Raw genomic sequence first — 22,417 nt, forward strand, 5'->3', positions numbered from 1 at the left:
AGGCGCTGATGACCGCGGCGGGGTGGACGTCTGGGATGTTATACTGTACACGGCTGAACCTCTGAATGTACTTGCGCAGGGGCTCTCCTTCCTTCTGGGCGAGCAGATGAAGATCACTCTCTTGGCCATGAGGTTTGTGGCCGCCTGTAAAGGCGCCGACAAACTGATGGCATAGATCTGCCCAGGAGGATATGGAGTTGTCCGGCAAGTGCATGAGCCAGGACCTGACGTTGGGCTTGAGCACCAACGGGAAGTAGTTGGCAAGGATCTTGTCGTCCCGCCCCCTAGCAGCTTGCACCGCGATGGTGTAGATGCTGAGGAACTCCGACGGATGCGACTTGCCGTCGTACTTCTCTGGTACATCTGGTTTGAAATTCTTCGTGCTGGGCCACTGGACTTGCCGCAGCTCACGAGTGAACGTAGGGCAACCTACCGCGTACGGCAAGTCGCCTGGTTCCCCTGGCGCATGCACGTCAACAGAGGGCCCAGCGCGCTGGTCTGATTGACGCCGCGCTTCTCTCCGGCGCTCGATGCGAGTACGAGTTTCTTCTTGTTGTCGTTCTTGAAGAACTTGGCACTGATCGTGACGAGCTCGCGGATCTGACGACGCGGTGGAGTCGCTGTCGAGGTGGATCCGGCGAGTCGGCGATCTTGGCCTTCGGGGTGGAGAGTGCACAGTAGTTGCACCCCCACCAGTTTTGTCGTCACCGGCTCGTGCTTGGCTGACTTGCCGCGGCCGTGACGTGCTCGGCTGCCATGGAGTGTCGCTGTTGGCGAAGCCGATGAGACTCTGGATAGTGGCCCTCCAGTCGTCGATCTTGTCCGCCGCTGGAGGGTAGTCTAGGAGCAGCTGAGCTCGCGCCAAAGCTTTTGCTGCAGTGGCGGGTGGCGGTGGCGAACGGTGCGAGGAGCGGGATATGCTCGGACTTCTAACTACGTTAGAAGGAGCAGTATCCCGTCCAGGCGACCGTGTCACGCTCGCGCCAGCAGGTTGACGTGCATGGTGGTCCTGAGCGCTCCGAGATCCACCAGCTCGATCTTGATCTAGCGAACGCATGGTACCGTGAGTACCATGACGTTGCCGGCCCCGCGCCTCCTGAGATGGGCGCGGTGCATGCACGGACGCCGAGGTCTTGGAGTGCGCCCGATCATTGTGGGAGCCGGCTACGCCGCCGATGGGCAGCGCAGCCTTGTCCTGGGACCTGGCAGCACCGTGAGTTCCCTCGTCGATGCGTGTCCTTCCACCGGTGCCTGCCCCACCAACCGTTTGGTCCGGCGGTGGCTGGCTCGGCGCGGACGGAGCAGCTGCCTCCGAAACTTTCTTCTTCGGTGGCATGTTGATGAAGATGATGAAGATCTGGCTCGCGAGAATGCCGGATCTGGTTCACACAACCTTGACGCCCCCTACCTGGCGCGCCAAAGATGCCGGGGTACTGATCCACGGGCACCTATGGGACCGGCGGGCCGGGTCCCTTTCGGTTCGGCGGGGGCGGAGATCGTGCAAGGAGCAAATCGAGGCGATGCACGCGAGCGATTTACCCAGGTTCGGGCCGCACGGATGCGTAAAACCCTACTCCTGCTTTGTGGTTTTGTATTGATTTCTAGCTCGGGAGCGCGGAGTGCTAGAGTACACACCAGCAGCTAGCAAGACCGAGCGTGAGTGTTCGAACTGGCTAACCCCCCTCTACGTTGCACACGGGCCTCCTTTTATATGCTCAAGGGGCCACCGACAGGTGGCAACGGAGGTAAAGGGCAAAAATGGAAAGGTGCTGTGGTAGGCACAGCTACCTGCTACAGTGTATCATACCTAACCCTGACGGCAGGGGACAAGGGTCTTAAATGCCCGTCTATGTCGCCTAAACAGTGCGAAAAGGGACCGCCAGGGACGCCACCGTTCGCCACGATGGCGATCTTGTCAGCGCCGCTTGCCACCGCACGTCCTTGGCTGCATAGCCTTCCGCCACGTACGCCTGGAAGGGCCCCAGAGCGACACGTTGGTGGATGTGCTGGAGCGCGGGCGCGGAGAGATGGCTTGCCGCGGCAAGCGCCTCGACGCGGTCGTTGTCTTGTCGCGTCCGGGAGCTTGTCGCTCACCGGGTCTTGCCGGAACGCGTGGTGCGCCGCGGCAAGTTCCTTGAAATGCCTTAAGTGGCCTTCCCGGCAAGCTCCTCTTGCCGGGGTCTTGGGATGCTTTTGTTAGCCTTCCCGGCAAGCTCCTCTTGCCGGGGTCTTGTCTTCTTGACTTGGACACTTTGTTCTTGAATGGCTCCAAAGGAACCACGGAGGATCTTGGCGGTCACCCGGCAAGCCTTGCCGCGGGATGCTGCGACTGCCCGTGCACAAGTTCGGGATACTAGGGTACCCCTACTCTAGTACACCGACACCTACTCATGGTTTAATTTTAAGGATGATCATACAATTTTTTATGCCAGATTCAATTTTGCTTCTAGAAATCTTTTAGATTAGGCCGCGGGAGGTACTTTTATGGAAATCACATTAGGAGAAGCTACTAAACTCCTAGATAATATTATGGCTAATTGTTCTCACTGGCACACCAAAAGATTCTCTTCAAGTAAAAAAGTGCATGCGATTGAAGAAATTAATGTTTTGAGTGGAATGATGGATGAACTTATGAAATTATTTGCTAGTAAGAGTGATCCTATTGATCCTAATGATATGCATTTGTCCACTTTGATTGAGAATAATAATGAATCTATGGATGTGGATTTTGTTGGTAGGAACAATTTTGGTAATAACCCGTATAGAGGTAATTTCAACCCTAGGCCGTATCCTAGTAATTCCTCTAATAATTATGGTAATTCCTACAAAAATTATTATGGAAATTATAATAATATTCCCTCTGATCTTGAGAACAATATTAAAGAATTTATTAGTTCCCAAAAGAATTTCAATGCTATGGTTGAACAAAATTTGCTTAAGATTGATGATTTGGCTAGGAACGTGGATAGAATTTCTCTTGAGATTGATTGTTCAAAATTTAGATCTATTCCACCCAAGCATGATACTAATGAGTCTCTAAAAGCTATGAGAATTTTAATTGATGAATGTAAAGAAAGAACCGCTAGGATGGGTGCTAAGCGGGACTGGTTTGTAAAAGTGTGTTCTTCGATTTCTCGTGAAAATAATGATGAAGATCTTAAAGTGATTGATGTGACTCATATTGAATCTTTGTTTTCTAATATAAATCTTGATAAAGATGGGACTGGAGATGAGTCAACTTTAGCTAGAAGGTGTCCCAATGATTTGGATATTATAGATCTTGATGCAAAAAATGATAAAAGTGGGATTGGAGAGGTCAAAACTTTAAGTAGCAATGAACCCACTCTTTTGGATTTCAAGGATTTTAATTATAATAATTGTTCTTTGATAGATTGTATTTCCTTGTTGCAATACATGTTGAATTCTCCTCATGCTTATAATCAAAATAAAACTTTTACTAAACATATTGTTGATGCTACGATGAAATCTTTTGAAGAAAAACTTGAGTTGGAAGTTTCTATCCCTAGAAACCTTTATGATGAGTGGGAACCTACCATTAAGATTAAAATTAAAGATTATGAGTTCCATGCTTCGTGTGATTTGGGTTCTAGCGTTTCCACGATTTCGAAAACTTTATGTGATGTGCTAGGATTCCGTGAATTTGATGATTGTTCTTTGAATTTGCATCTAGCAGATTCCACTATAAAAAACCTATGGGAAGGATTAATGATGTTCTTATTGTTGCAAATAGGAATTATGTGCCCGTAGATCTTATTGTTCTTGATATAGATTGCGATCCTACATGTCCTATTATTCTTGGCAGACCTTTCCATAGAACAATTGGTGCAATTATTGATATGAAAGAAGGAAACATTAGATTTCAATTTCCATTAAGGAAGGGCATAGAACTGTAAGTGCATCCAGTGCCCTTTAGTGATTTTGGTGTATTGAAGACTTATAGGTTAAGGGACTGATGCGTTTGTGAGTGTACACATGTCTATAAGTCTATGAGGAGTTTGATATTTACAGAGAAAGTCGACCCCTAAAAATGAAGTTCTTCGACTAAAGACTTTGGATTTCTGAAGACTTTCTGAAGACTTTGAAAGTGAAGAAATTGATGTGACCGTGAAGACTTGGTTTTCATCCAAGGAACATGAAGCATGAAGACTTTTGTTTTCGTAGTTTCATTTTCTCTTTCTTGAGTCATAGGAAACACCGTACTGTTAAAGGGGGTCGAGGAAATACCAAGGAAAAGTTTCCAATTGATGCTCAACTCAAAATCCTACACCTACCAATCCCTTCGAGTGAAGCCATTGGAAATCTCAGGCAGTTCAGTCAATTTCTTCAGTGATAGAGACGAAGTTCTTCTGGTCTCTGAGGAATTTGTTCTAACTGAGGAGTTAGGAATTCGCTAGTGCGGATTGCCTACAAGTGAGGAACATGATAGCCCTGAGGAATTTGATAGTCAAATTTCCAACCATTGCTGTGCTACGCGTCAGCTGTCCCAAAATATATTCCCACCTAATAGTCATATCATTGAAGGACATTTATGTCTTGTCATGTCGGGCTGCTCCCTAGGCTATAAATAGCTACCCCCTACAACCACTAGCTGGTTGGCTGCTCCAAGAGAAACTGACACTTGTCATTTGAGAGCACCCCATCCTCCAAGGACTTTGAGCGAAAATCATCAAGTGAGGAAGACCCAAACCCAAACACCTACAAACCCAAAGTAATTGAGCATCATTGAAGACATTGATCCCGCGTTGATCCGACGCTTGTTACCTTTGAAGACTGTGCATCTTCCAGATGGTTAGGCGTCATGGTCTAGAGCATCCAAGAGGAAATTGTGGATCACCGAGTGACCGAGTCTATGAAGGTTTGGAAGTCACCTAAAGACTTAACACGAGTGATTGGGAGAGGTCTATGTGACCTTAGCTCAAGGGGAATACAGTGAGGACTAAGTGTCCTGAACTGTGTGTTCAGGACTGGGTGTCAGGACTGTGTGTCCTCGAGTTTGAATACCTAGCCACCCTAACCAGACGTAAAACTGTCACAGCAATTGGAACTAGTCTACCAAATCATTGTCTTCACCAAGCCTACTGGTTCTATTTCCTCAACCCTTCCATTTCCTCATTACCGTGTTGTGTGCTTGTTCATATCTGTTTGAAGACTTTGACTGAAGACTTTCCCAATTTCCTCAGTTCAATTTCTTCAGTCTATTTGTCTTCATCCTGTTTATCCTGTATTTACGCTTTCTGTACTCTGTGCTTGTTTTCATTTCATCATGAAGACCATGCTTATGTTCTGTTATGTTTACATCTGAGTACTTACTTCGCTGCAAGTAGTTCTTTGCTTAGGAATTTCCTCACCCTGAAATTCCTGAGTGAAGAATTCATAAAAATCGCCTATTCACCCCCCTCTAGTCGACTTAACACACTTTCAATTGGTATCAGAGCGAGGTACTCCCTTGTTCTGTGTGATTTTGGTTTAACCGCGTGGAGTTTTAGTTATATTGACCGCAGGTATGATCAAGGTTTCTGCTGGGTGCCCTACCTTTGATGGGACGGACTACCCCTACTGGAAGAATAAGATGCACATGCATCTTGAGGCAATTGACAACGATCTCTGGTACGTTGTGGAAAATGGCGTTCCCTCTGTCACTCCTACCATCAACGCTGCTGATGTGAAGAGATTCAAGCAACTCGACTGTCAAGCGAAGAACATCATATGTGGCCATTTGAGCAAAGGGCAGTATGGCAGAGTGAGTGCTTTGGAGACAACAAAGCTTATCTGGGACAGGTTGTCCAAGGTCAATGAAGGAGTCTCAACACAGCGTGACTCTCGAGTTGACGTTCTTCGCAATCTCTTCAACCACTTCAAAAGACTCGACAATGAAAATGTTCAGCAAACCTTCGATCGCCTCACTGACTTATCAAATGAGCTTCAAGCACTTGATGCCACTGACATCACCGACCATGAGGTGGTGAAGAAATTGCTGAGATCGCTTGATTCCTCATTTGATACTTTGGCATTGGTGATACAAGAACGTGGAGACTATAAGTCACTTGATCCCGCTGATATCCTCGAGAGACTAAACACTCATGAGTTCCAGCTTGTTAAGAAGAGAGATCTCTATGGGCCAAGCTATGGCAGATCACGAGCTCTGAAGGCCAAGACAGTGTCTGAATCTGAAGGTGAAGATTCTGGTAGCAGCCTTGGTGACCCTGAAGAACTGAGCCAGGAGCTAGCAATGCTCGAAAAAATTCCAGAAGTTCTCAAGACGTGGTCGTTTTGGAAAATCCTCAAGAAGTAGTGACTTAAGATCAGATTCATCATCCCATGATTACAAGAAGAGACTCTGTCACAAATGCAAGAAACCCAGTCACTACATTCAAGATTGTCCTCAGTGCGAAAAGGAATCAAAGAAGAAGAAGTACAAGGACTACAGTTCTGATGATTCAAAGAAGAAGAAGAAATCTTCAAAGTCCTCTTCATCAAAACCTTCAAGGTCTTCATCTCACAAGAAGACCAGCTCCAAGAAGGCTCGGGCATTCATTGGCAAGGAAATGGACTCTGAGGCTGAATCTGAGGAAAATGAGGAAGAGGAGGAATCTGAGGAGTCAAACTGTGGTGTGGTGAGCCTAGCCCTCGCTACCGCGTTCGTCAGCAAGTCCATCTTCAACTCTGAGGAAAAGGACCTCTCCAACACCACAGACGATGGTGATGATGAGTACGCTCCCACCTATTGCTTCATGTCAAAAGGTGCAAAGGTACTCAAATATCCCTCCTCTGAATCAAGTGAGGATGAATCTGATGAAAATCTCAAGCCTAGTTATTCTAAACTTGCTAAGATTGTTGTGAAACAACAAAAGGCTCTTGAAAAGGTTCAAAATATGCTAGACAAAAGCGATGATATGTTGGGTGATGAAATGGATCGCACTAAAATTTTGACTAAAAATATTCAGAGACTTTAGTCTAAGTTTGACAATCTTCAAGGTCATCATAACACTCTCTTATCTGATCATGAGAAGCTTTCTTATGAATTTCTTCAAAGAAAGCAAGATCTTGAGCAGTTAAGAGTGAGTTATGAAGATCTTCAGAAGGAGCGTGATTCATTACTTGCTCAACAAATCAGCACTACTCAGGAAGAATTTATTCCTCCATGTTTGAAGTGCATTGAACGTGAATCTGCTAATTCTTCACCTGAATGCTCAAACGCTTCCATTGCTGCAGATTCTTTAACTGTCTCTGTTATCACTAATTCCTCATTCGAGGACATTGATAGTATCACTGACGATGCAGGGCTGAAGGAATTATATATGAAAAGCATGTACAAAAGCCCCAAAGGGCATCAGGCTCTTTGTGATGTGCTTAACAAGCAGATCCTCAACAGGAACCCTAGGAAAGAGGGTATTGCCTTTGAGAGGAAACTCAATGCTGATGGGACCTACTGGAAACCTGAGCAGTGTCCCAAAACCCCATGGGTTCCTGCAAAGGACCTTCAGTGGATCCATCTACTTTATCTGGCTTTACATGTGAATCTTCATATTCTTCTGATGAGTCATTTGACTCCAACTATAAACTGTTCAAAAATCAGAATGGTGAAGTATTTGCTAGATATGTTGGCACTAACTACAGGAACGGTTCTCCTATGAAGAAAATCCGTGTTGCCAAAAGGTGCCTTGAAAGTATTCAGGTGAATGTCATCATGACACCACTGGTGAAGAATAGGAACCCCAGATCAAATTCTTCATATGGATCCGAGTACCCGTACGGACGAAATTCCTCACGTGGATCAAATTCCTCAAAAGGATCAAAGTCCTCATATGAGCATCATCTTGCTAACCCTTCTGTATCGCAGGGAAGATCTTAGGATTATGGATATCTGCATTATTCTTCAAATCATAATGTTCATAAATCCTCGAAGAATTTCTCTGCTTACTCTTATGCTTACCCTAACCCCTCTTATGTGAAACAAAGTGGATAGGCATCTATGCCACCTTTCTCTTATGGAGCTCACAGAATGATGAACTCTTTGCCATCCCTTCAGATGTGGGTGGTGAAGAAAAAGAACTAATCTCTTATGCAGGGTCAGGTCTCCAGACGAACTTAAATGTGTGAAGAATTTGCTGGAGACCTGAATATGCTTGAAAGGACGCAAGCTAATCATGAAGAAATGAATTCTCATTTCTCACGTCCTCATACTGCTTTATCTGTTCTATTGCTTGATGAAATTGATCTACTGAAATTGATATCATATTCTTCAATGATGAAGTATATGAGTTCGTAAGCTACACTAATTCATCTACAGGATAATCAACCCAAAGCCACTGAGTGGGTCCTCGATAGTGGATGTACAAATCACATGACTAGTGATACGTCTCTGTCGTATCTACTTTTCCAAACACTTTTTCCCTTGTTTTGGACTCTAACTTGTATGATTTGAATGGAACTAACCCGGACTGACGCTGTTTTCAGCAGAATTGCCACGATGTTGTTTTATGTGCAGGAAACAAAAGTTCTCGGAATGACCTGAAACTCCACGGAATATCTTATAATAAATAATAAAAAATCCTCGCCAAAGATGAAGACCGGGGGGCCCACACCCTTTCCATGAGGGTGGGGGGCACCCCCCTTAGGGCACGCCCCCTACCTCGTGGGCCCCCTGGAGACCTCCTGACTCCAACTCCAACTCTATATAACTGCTTTCGGGGAGAAAAAAATAAGAGAGAAGATTTCATCGCGTTTTACGATACGGAGTCGCCGCCAAGCCCTAAAACCTCTTGGGAGGGCTGATCTGGAGTCCGTTCGGGGCTCCGGAGAGGGGGATTCGTCGCTGTCGTCATCATCAACCATCCTCCATCACCAATTTCATGATGCTCACCGCCGTGCATGAGTAATTCCATCGTAGGCTTGCTGGACGGTGATGGGTTGGATGAGATTTACCATGTAATTGAGTTAGTTTTGTTAGGGTTTGATCCCTAGTATCCACTATGTTCTGAGATTGATGTTGCTATGACTTTGCTATGCTTAATGCTTGTCACTAGGGCCCGAGTGCCATGATTTCAGATCTGAACCTATTATGTTTTCATTAATATATGAGAGTTCTTGATCATATCTTGCAAGTCTATAGTCACCTATTATGTGTTATGATCCGTTAACCCCGAAGTGACAATAATCGGGATACTTACCAGTGATGACCGTAGTTTGAGGAGTTCATGTATTCACTATGTGCTAATGCTTTGTTCCGGTTCTCTATTAAAAGGAGGCCTTAATATCCCATAGTTTCCATTAGGACCCCGCTGCCACGGGAGGGTAGGACAAAAGATGTCATGCAAGTTCTTTTCCATAAGCACATATGACTATATTCGGAGTACATGCCTACATTACATTGATGAATTGGAGCTAGTTCTGTGTCACCCTATGTTATGACTGTTACATGATGAACCACATCCGTCATAATTATCCATCACTGATCCGATGCCTACGAGCTTTCCATATACTGGTTTACGCTTATTTACTTGCCCGTTGCTATTGTTACAATCACTACATAATACCAAAAATATTACTTTGCTTTCATTACTCTTTTGTTACCGTTACCACCACTATCGTATTACTTTGCTACTAAACACTCTGCTGCAGATACTAAGTTTCCAGGTGTGGTTGAATTGACAACTCAGCTGCTAATACTTGAGAATATTCTTTGGCTCCCCTTGTGTCGAATCAATAAATTTGGGTTGAATACTCTACACTCGAAAGCTGTTGCGATCCCCTATACTTGTGGGTTATCAAGACTAATTTCTGGCGCCGTTGCCGGGGAGCATAGCTCTATTCTTTGAGTCACTTGGGATTTATATCTGCTGGACACTATGAAGAATTTGAAAGACGCTAAGACAACAATTTATCCCTCAACTACGAGGGGAGGTAAGGAATTGCCATCTAGCTCTGCACTTGATTCACCTTCTGTTATGAGTAAGCTTGCGAGACCTAAACCTGCTTCTGCTATTCGTTCTGATATGTCGCATGTTATTGATGATGCTACTTCTGCTATACATGATACTTATGATGAAACTACTTCTATCCTTGATACTACTGTGCCACTTGGTGATTTTCTCGAGGAATGACTTGCTAGGGCTAGAGAGATTGAAAATATTGAATCTGATTATGATGATTAAAGTGATGATGAAGAATCACTTGTTATTCCTGAGGGTTATTTATTTGATCAAGAAGCTTCTTTAGCTATTTTAGCTTGCAAAGATAGATATGAACTCAAAAGGTTATTAGCTAAATGGAATAAGCAATCTCTAAATGCTAGGATGAAACCTGACCCTACTTTTGCTACTTCACCTATCTGTGTTACTGATAAGGATTATGAATTCTCTGTTGATCCTGATATAAGTACTTTGGTTGAATCTCATCCTTTTCATGGCTATGAATCTGAAACTGTTGTGGCACATCTTACTAAATTAAATGATATAGCCACCCTGTTCACTAATGATGAGAGATCTCGCTACTTTTATATCCTCAAAATATTTCCGTTCTCATTAAAGGGTGATGCTAAAATATGGTTTAATTCTCTTGATCCTGGTTGTGTGCGTAGTCCCCTGGATATGATCTATTACTTCTCTGCTAAATATTTCCCTGCTCATAAGAAACAAGCTATTTTAAAGGAAATATACAACTTTGTGCAAATTAAAGAAGAGAGTCTCCCACAAGCTTGGGGGAGGCTTCTCAAGTTACTTAATGCTTTGCCTGATCATCCTCTTAAGAAAAATGAAATACTTGATATCTTTTACAATGGACTAACCGATGCTTCCAGAGATTACCTGGATAGTTGTGCTGGTTTTCTTTTCAGGGAAAGAACACCGGATGAAGCTGAAATCTTATTGAATAATATGTTGAAAAATGAAAATAATTGGGCACCTCTTGAGCCAGCTCCTGCTCCAATTAATGATCCTATTCCTAAACCAACTCTGAAGAAGAGATGTGTTCTATTTCTCAGTCCCGAAGATATGCAAGAGGCAAAGAAATCTATGAAAGAAAAAGGTATTAAAGCTGAAGATGTTAAGAATTTACCTCCTATTGAAGAAATACATGGTCTTAATTTACCACCTGCCGAAGAAACATATGATCATGATCCTTTATTTATTGAAGAACCTCCAGACCTCAATAAACCGACACATGTAGTAAAGGTAAATTCTCTCTATAGATATGATAAAGCTGAAATCCCTCCTGCTAAAATTGCTAGTCAATGCTTGGATGAGTTTGATAATTTTATGTTTAAGCAAGAAGACTTCAATGCTTATTTTTGTAGACAATTAAAACAAGATGCTGATATGATTAAATACTTGGGTGATTATATGGCTAATATTAGAGGTGAACTTAAACTTGTTAGCAAACATGCTTCTATGGTTACCACTCAAGTAGAACAAGTACTTAAAGCTCAAAAGGAATTCCTCAATGAGATGAATAGTAAGAAAAATGACTATGCTGTTAAAGTGGCTACTAGAACTGGTAGAATGACTCAGGAACCTTTGTATCCTGAAGGCCACCCTAAGAGAATTGAGCAAGATTCTCAGAGAAATAATATTGATGCACCTAGTTCTTCTAAAAAGAAGAAAAAGAAAAATGATAGAACTGTGCAAACTTCTAGTGAACCTATTGTTGAACCACCTGATAATCCAAATGATATCTCTATGTCTAATGCTGAAACACAATCTGGCAATGAACATGAACCTAATGAAAATGTTAATGATGATGTTCATAATGATGCTCAACCTAGTAATGATAATTATGTAGAAACTGAACCTGTTGTTGATCTTGATAACCCACAATCAAAGAATCAACGTTATGATAAGAAAGATTTTGTTGCTAGGAAACATGGTAAAGAAAGAGAACCTTGGGTTCAGAAACCCATGCCTTTTCCTCCCAAACCATCCAAGAAAAAGGATGATGAGGATTTTGAGCGCTTTGATGAAATGATTAGACCTATCTTTTTGTGTATGCGATTGACTGATATGCTCAAAATGAATCCTTATGCTAAGTACATGAAAGATATTGTTACAAATAAAAGAAAGATACCAGAAGCTAAAATTTACACCATGCTTGCTAATTATACTTTAAAGGGTGGAATATCTAAGAAACTTGGAGATCCAGGAGTACCTACTATACCATGCTCCATTAAAAGAAACTATGTTAAAACTGCTTTATGTGATCTTGGAGCCGGTATTAGTGTTATGCCTCTCTCTTTATATCGTAGACTTGACTTGAATAAGTTGACACCTACTGAAATATCTTTGCAAATGGCTGATAAATCAACTGCTACACCTGTCGGCATTTGTGAGGATGTGCCTGTTGTGGTTGCAAATGTTACTATTTTAACGGACTTTGTTATTCTTGATATTCCCGAGGACGATAGTATGTCTATTATTCTTGGAAGACCTTTTCTTAATACTGCAGGGGCTGTTATTGATTGCAACAAAGGCAATGTCACTTTTCATGTTAATGGTAATGAGCATATGGTACACTTTCCGAGGAAACAACCTCAAGTTCATAGTATCAATTCTATCGGAAAAATTCCATCGATTATATTCGGAGGTTTTGAATTTCCTCTTCCTACTGTCAAGAAGAAATATGATATACTTATTATTGGGGATGTGCATATCCCCGTTGAGGTAACCTAGTGTTATTCGAAATTTCTCCGGTTTCATGTTAATCGAAATGAGTTTGTTAACAAGACTTGATCAACCTTGTTAGTGAATTCCTTTTGATGAGCGTGAGATGGATGAAACTAGAAGCACAACCTTCTGTACCCTCTCTATACTATCTGTTATTTAGTTGAAATAAAGTGAAAATAAATAATTTTCTGTCTGTTATCTGATTATCCGTGCAATATAAAAATACCTCGAAAATAAAAGTTCTCCAAATGCCCTGAAAATTAAATATGATTTTTTCTAGAATATTTGAGGATTTATGAAACAAAGAACACACCAGGGGGCCAACCACCTTGCCACGAGGGTGGAGGGCGCGCCCACCCCCCTAGGGCGCGCCCCTGCCTCGTGGGCCCACGGTGGCCCTCCTCCACTTATTCCTGCACCCATCCTCTTCTTCTTACTCCCACAAACACGAAAAACCAACTCAAGCACGAGTTCCATCCCTCTTTGGTGCCATTTTCGATCTCCTTGCTCAAAGCACCTCTCACAAAACTGCTTGGGGAGATTGTTCCTTGGTATGTGACTCCTCCGTTGGTCCAATTAGTTTTTGTTCTAGTGATTTATTCATTGCAAATTTTTGCAGCTTAGGTGACCCTGTTCTTGAGCTTGCATGTCAAATTTATATGGTCAAAAGTAGTTTTGATGCATGATATAGGCTCTAGGCACTTGTAGGAGTGGTTGCTATCAATATTATTGAGTTTGGTTTACTTTTATTTTGAAGTTACTAAAAAATTCAGAATTCTTTCAAAGGAAGAAAAATGCTTAGGAAAATGTTCCAAGGTGGTTCTTCAAAGAAGCAAGGACCCAGGCTTGCAATGCGTGATGCTGACGAAGAGCCGCCAAGAGACGCTCCAGTGCGGCCTTGTGAGTGGCCTTCTGAAAATTTTATGGATCGAGCGGGAATAAAAGAAGAATTCAACGCATATTTGCATAACGCTGATCTTGTGAGCTTCGAGGAAGAGAAGTGCAGTCAGTATCATGATCTCACTAGTTCTTTTGTGAGGAGGTTTGAATTTTCAACTTCACGTAATTCTCCAACTGTCCTATTTGATCTTTATGATAAATTTTATACCATGGACTTAAAGGATTTTACCACTGCATGCAAACTTCCACAATGGGGTAGTATAAGGGATCCTCGCAGATCTGAATTTAGAGATTTTCTTGCTAATATAACAGTGGGAGAATCTAGAGATATTACACAAGCTACCATAGGGAGCATTCACTTTCCTTCTATACATTATTTTGCTCTCTTCATAGGTAGATGCATAAATGGTAAAGATGAGGCATGTCACATGTGTGTCCCCGATCTTAGTATTCTTAGGAGTGCTGTGTTAGGAGACAAATCATATAATTTGGGAGCCATTGTTGCACATAGGTTGCATCTTAATAGACGTAATGGAGATTTCTTTGGTGGAATTTATGCAACCCGCATAGCTAATTTTCTTGGTATAGATGCACGTGAAGATGATATTGAATTACCTCCTGCCTATCTAGATTTTAATTCTATGGTTCACCACCAGTTTGTCGAGAGGAATGAATCACCTCTCCAGTATTGACTAATCTTTGACAGACGCCGTGCTGTCCGTATTACTCTCCCTGCTCCTGCTTTCTTTGATCATCAGGCAAGAGGAGGATATACTATTACTAGAGACGAGGCAGATGAGTACGAGAGGAGGGCGAAGGCCGCTCGTTGCCACACTGCAGCTCAGGAGGCGATAGCCGCTGCATCACAATACGACCCCAACAACTATTATTACGGATATCAGCCAGGCCAGCCGTGGCCATAGACCAACTTAGGCCAAAAGCCTAAGCTTGGGGGAGTACGTATTTCTCATCGACATTACATTTATGTTCACACACACTCATTGCTAGATGTCGGTGTTCATACTTTTTCATTGTATCATCCATGCTAGTTTAATTCCTTTTATGCTTTCTTCTTGTGTGTTTAATAAACCTTAAGAAAAACCAAAAAATTAGTTGTAGCTTTTAATTAGTTTAATTTCCATGCTTGTAGTAGTAATTAAAAAGAAAACCCAAAAATATTTCCTGTTCTTCTTTTGCTTGTTGGGAGCTTTCCCATGTAAATAGTTTTATTTCTTTTCTTTTCTTTGGGGGTCAGTAGGAGAAGACCATGATTAAATTGTTGAAGTGCCTCTTATATGCTTTATTGTTGATTTAACCAAGAGCCCATATTGCTTTGTCTTCTCCTGTTTATTGAATGCTCGCAGATTCCAGCTTAGTCCAATGCACGTGCACTCTTATTATTATTCACATCGTTCGGTCGTGCAAGTGAAAGGCAATTATGATGATATATGATGGACTGACTGAGATGAGAAAAGCTGGTATGAACTCGACCTCTTTTGTTTTTGTAAATATGATGAGTTCATCGTTCTTGATTCGTCTTGTTATGAATAAAAATGTTCGCAATGACAATTAGAGATCATAGTTGCTTGTGCCATGCTTGATTAGCTATGAGTTATAATGGTTTACCTTGCGTGCCAACATGATATTGAGATGGTTATGATGGGGTGGTATCCTCCTTTGAATGATTTAAGTGACTTGACTTGGCACATGTTCACGCATGTAGTTGAAACAAATCAACATAGCCTTCACAATATTTATGTTCATGGTGGATTATATCCTACTCATGCTTGCATCCAATATTTATTAATTTTAATGCATGTACATGGCTGTTATCGCTCTCTAGTTGGTCGCTTCCCAGTCTTTTGCTAGCCTTCACCTGTACTAAGCAGGAATACTGCTTGTGCATCCAAACTCCTTAAACCCCAAAGTTATTCCACATGAGTCCACTATACCTTCCTATGTGCGGTATCTACCTGCCGTTCCAAGTAAATTTGTATGTGCCAAACTCTAAACCTTCAAATAATCATCTTGTTTTGTATGCTCGAATAGCTCATGTATCAACTAGGGTTGTCTGTATCTTCCATGCTAGGCGGGTTATTCTCAAGATGAGTGGACTCACTACAAGAAATATGTCAACTTGTGACCAGCACTATTGGTCACTGAATGGTCACTGTTTTCAATTTGTGACCTTTTTGTGACCAAAAACATAAGGTCAAAAGCTGGCCGTCATAAACTGACTATAGCGACCTTTCTTCTGGAATGGTCGTAGACGTTTATGACCAAAATACGTCTACTGTGGCGTTTTGGTCACTAGCAACCTCCCCAGGCCACGTAGGCATCTAGCGTGGCAATCTGATGTGGCACAAGATTCGGCCCGGTCCAATTCGATTTTCTACATGGGCCTAGCCCAACAATTCAGCCTATTTGTGTTTTTTTTCTGTGTGTCAATTTTTGGTTGGGTTCATGGGCCAAGCACAATATTGCAGCCTTTTTATTGTTGGGTTGTGGTCTTTTTGTCTAAACGAATTTAGTTTTTCTTTTTTTTCAAAAGAAGGGTCCACTAGTCAGATGGGTCCCAGTTGTCAGGTTCTAGTAACAGGTTCCCATTTGTCATGTTGTGGTAAGTGGGTCCCATCAATTCAGACTCATATTCTTCATATTTCAAGCATTATTTAGACTTTCGGAGACAAAAACACACATGATACTTAAATAAGAGCAACCAGATCACATAATACAAGCTCTATCCATTCCAATACAGAAGACCATACTGCTTTACAAGCTCTACAAGTGTAACAAGCTCTACAATTGTAATACTAACAAGCTCTACAAGTTCTTAGATTCAGACTCCTAACAAGCTCTCCTAGATGAACAACATGCCGGACTCACTCAACGACCATAGTCGGGGCTGGGAACAAACAAAACAACAACATGGCTTCCACTGTCATCCTGTTACATGAATCAGTGAAGAATTAGAATAACTGGGGAAAATATATGTCGTAGCTAACAAAGTAAGAAACAATAGTTAACAAGTCTGAGTCATAGAAGCTAGAAGTGTCCCTTCAAAGAGACGAGAACTTAGAATTGATGCATGGATCTTATTCTAAACAGCATAAACACCATGGCAATAACAAATTAACAGTAACAAGATCAGTGTTAGCAGAATTAAGTACAAGGCAATCACGGGTACCAATCCAGTGCAAGTTAATAGAGAAAATATGTCAAAGTTACTCAGATTTACTAATGTGTTTTTCATACTACCAAATTGAAGGTAAAATATGTGTACTGATTCAACACTGCAAACTGATTTATGAAAGCTTTACCAAAACATTGTTTAGTCGCTTGGTGCTAAAGCGATAGATGTTGAACACTAACTGCCAGCGATAGTAACAACCAGCAGGTACTAACCAGCAGGTACTGCACCTACGACCGCCATCACTAGCTTGGAAGCAATAAGCACATCATAGGTAGGATAGGAATCATCCTGGTTGTGTGTTCATGAATCACCTAATAGGTGTCATGCCGCATAATTGATTTCCTGAACTCAGTATGCTACACTTGTCTATCCCAAATCAGGGCTCATGAATCCTCATCAAAGTGTGAAATTTTACCTGAAGTAGGGCAGTGGCCACGTCGAAAACCACGTACAGGTCAATGGTATGCAGGGCATGAGAAGCACATCAGGAACCCGGCAGTCGCAAGTGGCAGACGAAAAAAATACTGCTGGGGAATCTGTACACGAATGAGGCATAGAGCAGCAAAATAAGATATATATTCATGATCTTCACAGCATGAATCCAAATCCTACGGCTGATAGTGGCCCTTTTTATACTACAAAAGACACCTGTACACGACCATTGACACCGTTGAAGAATCACAACAGCACACTAAGAACAATGACAGGCTCCGCAAGCCTGTGACATACTGTACACGGCAATAGGAGCAAAAATCTAATAAATTCATTACAGGCTTGCCAATAAAAATAACAAGTTACCTACACACAAGGAAACATAAACTTGAGAGGTTGAGATCAAGGCCTATCAACTACATCATATATATATGCATCAAAAAACAAGGCCATATGGACCAATGCATCATAATTATCAGTTTTAAACACTACAGGATCAGACCGACTGACCGAGCCTGATGAATCAATAGGTGTGAAATGCATTGACACTTTGCTCTGTCTTAAAATTAACAGCTATATTAATTTATATTTATACTCATTAGAGATAGTCATAATATTGGGACGTGGACACTCATCAAGATAACTCTAAAAGAATTTGACAAGATATGCAACCCAGAATGTTTCAGGACTCCACAAAATATAACTATAAAAACTGAAGCAGCAATACAGATGCAGAGCAGCAATACAGACCCAGGAGATATCTTGTGATAGTAGGCATCCCATAAGCCGCATAAATGGCCAGAGCAGTGTCACCTGCAATAAGTAAAACAAAAGAACCAAATTAATCTAGGATTACTGGGATGTGTAGCAGAATTGATGCGAAGAGATCAAAAGGGAACCGGATTAATTACCCTGTGAGAGTTCACGGGTTGACGAGGCACCTACACATGTCCAGCCGCCCTTCCATGACCGCCGGGGTTCACCGCCCTCCTCGACATCCTCAGCTCCTTGGTCGCCACCCTGACCGATCGGACCGGTCCACTCGCCCAGGCCTCCATCAACACCTCCCCCTCCTAGCATTCGTTCATTAGCAGCACTAACCTACCAAAATAAATCTCAGTTATATAATTCACTGTTGAATACAGAGAAAGATAATTGCTTCTATGCAAAATGTTACAGATGGAAGTAACAGAAGGATTTAGTAAAATGCTCACATAATAGATCATATCATCCAAGCTTGCAAAGGCTTAAGATCTAACTGGCTGAATGGATTTGTAATAAGATATTGGATTTATAAAGTTGTTGCAGAAGGGACTGCAACTTTCCTGATAATTTGAGGCTCAGAACTCAAATTCCACTCCATGGTAAATAAGCTGACAGTCATTGGGGAACTTGATTCAGACTTCTTGGTGATGCCCTTAATGGCAGGGGGAACCAATACGGACATTAAAACAGAAAATAAGCATAGCTAAGAAGACCCTACTCAACAACCCAGACCTAGGCAAAGGACTGTTCCATCGGAGAAGCCAGCCTAACTACAACGCCATGTGATGGTTCTAAAACTGGGTTCAGTTCTGATCCCATGCTCAGATCCTATTCAACTACTCCGTATTTGGTAAAATACAACTCGACCAATCTCACCTATCCAAGCATATCTAGATACGCAACCAGTATTGCATGGAGGAGACAGGGTGGGATTGGATGATGGGATGGAGAGGAGGAACTTACGATGGCGTCGGTGGCGCCATCGACGGACCAGAGGGTGATGTCGCCCTTGTGCAGCTTCAGCCCGCCGGCCCCCGCCGCAGCCGACGGGGATGAGGACGAGGACGAGGGAGGGCACGAGGGCCTTGGCCTCGTCGGCGGTGTCGGGGCAGATGTTGCCGAGGGTGCAGAGCTCCATGGTGCGGGAGCAGCGGACGCCGGGCAGGTTGACGGGGAGCCGCGGCTGCCCAAGCCCCGCCTCACCGATGGAGAAGGGGGCAAATCCCTCCAGATCGAGGCCTAGATCTGTGTGGGCTTGGCTGCGAGCCCACTGCCGCCATCGCAGGTCCGGAAGCACCGCCTCGGCGGGGGGGATGGGTGCGGAGGCGATGTGAGAGGGGATGGATCGAGGTGGCGGTGGGTGTGTTCTGGGGAGAGGGGAGAGAGAGAGGCGGCGGCGGGATGGGGAGAGGGGAGAGAGAGGCGTCGACGGGTGTGTTCTCGGGAGAGGGGGAGAGAGGCAGCCTGCTAGGGTTTGGGCTGGGCTACTGAGATCTGAACGGTGAGTGAGAGGCGTTGGATCCCTGGATACTGACGGTTAAGATTAGCTATAGTGCGGTGATCCGTGTGAAGAGTTCTGATTGGCTCAGAAAATCAGTGATTTATGAAAGAGTTTCCAAGTACTAAAAATAGAGGGATTTTGTGAAGCAGCTACCAAAAATATTTTGCAAAAGGGCACCACACAAATTTTCACTTGAGTTAGACCACATTATATGGATGAGAACCAATTTTTATGCATTTATGATCTTTCTAGCTATTTTTTATCATTTATCTAGTGCCCAAAATGAGTTTTTTTCTCAAGGATCTACCATATATTTGTTGTAAAATTGTACCAAATCAATTTTCTAAAATACTAGGCCATATTTAATTCACAATTGACCAAATGGTTGGGTGTCAAAAGCTTTTATCCACCTCTAGTGAAAAAGAAAAATTTCCGCCGATTCAGTAGGAAGCGGGTCAAATTTGAACTGTAGCTACCTCATAGTTTGCTCTTTATTTTTTCCAAAAATCATTTTTAGGTAAAGAAGTATCTATTTAATCATAGAAACACCAAAAAAATTTCAAGATTCAACAACTAGCTAGGAACGGTCATGCCCGCCGTTTTGATTGCATTTTGAAACGGGCATAAAAAATTCAAAAAAATCAAAAAAATTGGGAAACCTTCGCATTGTGTCATTATATGTGACCAAGTTTCCAGGAAAAATAATAAACTTGTAATACATCAATTATTTTAAAAAAGTGTTCCAAAAAATGAGCTATCATGCGTGAAGATTCATGGCTTTCAAGCCAAATGATCAATCTTATGGCCACATTCATGGCATAGTGTTTTCAAATGATCTCATATTGTGCACAAAGGTGCATATTGGAATTCCAAACAATGTTGCCTAAGGGAGTTTTCATTTTTCTTTGCACGGAAAATTCATTTTCCATTTTTCGAGTGCCCGAAATGAGGTTTTTTTGTGAAGGACCTACCATATATTTGTTGCTAAATTGGACCAAATCATTTTTATAAAATGCTAGGCCATATTTAATGCACAATTGACCAAATGGTTGGGTGTCAAAAGTTTTGACCCACCTCTGGTGAAAAAGACAAATTTCTGCCGATCTAGTAGGAAGAGGGTCAAATTTGAACTGCAGCTCCCTCATAGTTTGCTCTTTATTTTTTTCAAAAATCATTTCTAGGTACATAAGTATCTATTTAATCAGAGAAACACCAAAAAATTCCAAGATTTAACCACTAGCTAGGAACGGTCATTCCCGTCGTTTTGACCGCATTTTGAAACAGGCATAAAAAATTCAAAAAAATCAAAAAATTGGGAAACCTTCGCATTGTGTCAATATATGTGGCCAAGTTCCCAGAAAAAAATAATAAACTTGTAATACGGCAATTATTTTTAAAAAGTGTTCTCAGAAACGAGCTATCACATGTGGAGATCAATGGCTTTCAAGCCAAATGGTCAATCTTATGGCCACATTCATGACATAGTTTGTTCAAATGATCTCATATTGTGCACAAGGGTGCATATTGGAATGGCAATCAATGTTGATTTGGGGAGTTTTCATTTTCTTCGGACGAAAAAACCATTTTCCATTTTCCGAGTGCCCAAAAGGAGGTTTTTTTGTGAAGGACCTCCCAAATATTTGTTGCAAAATTGGACCAAATCATTTTTCTAAAATACTAGGCCATATTTAATTCACAATTAACAAAATGGTTGGTTTTAAAAAGTTTTTATCCACCTCTGGTGAAATAGACAAATTCCCGCTGATTTAGTTGGAAGCGGGTCAAATTTGAACTGTAGCTACCTCGTAGTTTGCTCTTTATTTTTTCCAAAAATCATTTATAGGTACATAAGTATCTATTTAATTAGAAACACCAAAAAAATTCCAAGATTCAACCGCTACCTAGGAACGGTCAAGCCCGCCGTTTTGACCACATTTTGAAACGGGCATAAAAAATTCAAAAAAAATCAAAAAATTGGAAAACCATCGCATTGTCTCATTATATGTGATTAAGTTTCTGGGAAAATTAATAAACTTGTAATACGATAATTATTTTAAAAAAGTGTTCTCAGAAATGAGCTATCATGTGTGAAGGTCAATGGCTTTCAAGCCAAATGATCAATCTTATGGCCACATTCATGGCATAGTTTGTTCAAATGATCTCATATTGTGCACAAGGGTGCATATTGGAATGGCAAACAATTTTGCCTAAGGAAGTTTTCATTTTCGTTGGACGAAAAAACCATTTTCCATTTTTTGAGTGCCCAAAAGGAGGTTTTTTTGTGAAGGAACTACCAAATAATTGTTGCAAAATTGGACCAAATCATTTTTATAAAATACTAGGCCATATTTAATGCACAATTGACAAAATGGTTGGGTGTAAAATTTTTTGATCCACCTCTCGTGAAAAAGACAAATTTCCACCAATTCAGTAGGAAGCGGGTCTAATTTGAACTGCAGCTGCCTCATAGTTTGCTATTTATTTTTTCCAAAAATCATTTCTAGTTACATAAGGACCTATTTAATCATAAATACATGGTTTGGTGGCGATACGTAGAGGTTTGGGCAGTGGCCGAGGGCCCCAACTCTAGAGCGCGTAAACTCGCATGCCCACCACGTGGTCACCGCGTGACCGTGGCGTTGCCATGCGTTCTGGGCGGCCTAGGCATGTCTAGTGGTTTGGGCACTCCCCAGGTTGGTGCTAGGAAGAAAATTACAACATAAGATTCTCACGAGGAGACCGATCGATGCTCAAACATGAATTAACAGCCAAGTGTTTGATTAGCGGTACGGGAAATGTACATGGCTAATGGGCGTGAGTTTTGGCTAAGGATGATCAGTTACTAAGAAGACCATATTCACAAATTTTCAGCTCAAAAGGAGGAGCCTAGGTGGTACTTGCTTTGCGAACTACCACACTGGACATAAATACGAATGTTGAAGCTCGGCT

This window comes from Triticum urartu, chromosome 4A, assembly GCF_056163025.1.
Source record: "Triticum urartu cultivar PI428250 chromosome 4A, HENAU_Tu73, whole genome shotgun sequence".
NCBI lineage: Eukaryota > Viridiplantae > Streptophyta > Magnoliopsida > Poales > Poaceae > Triticum > Triticum urartu.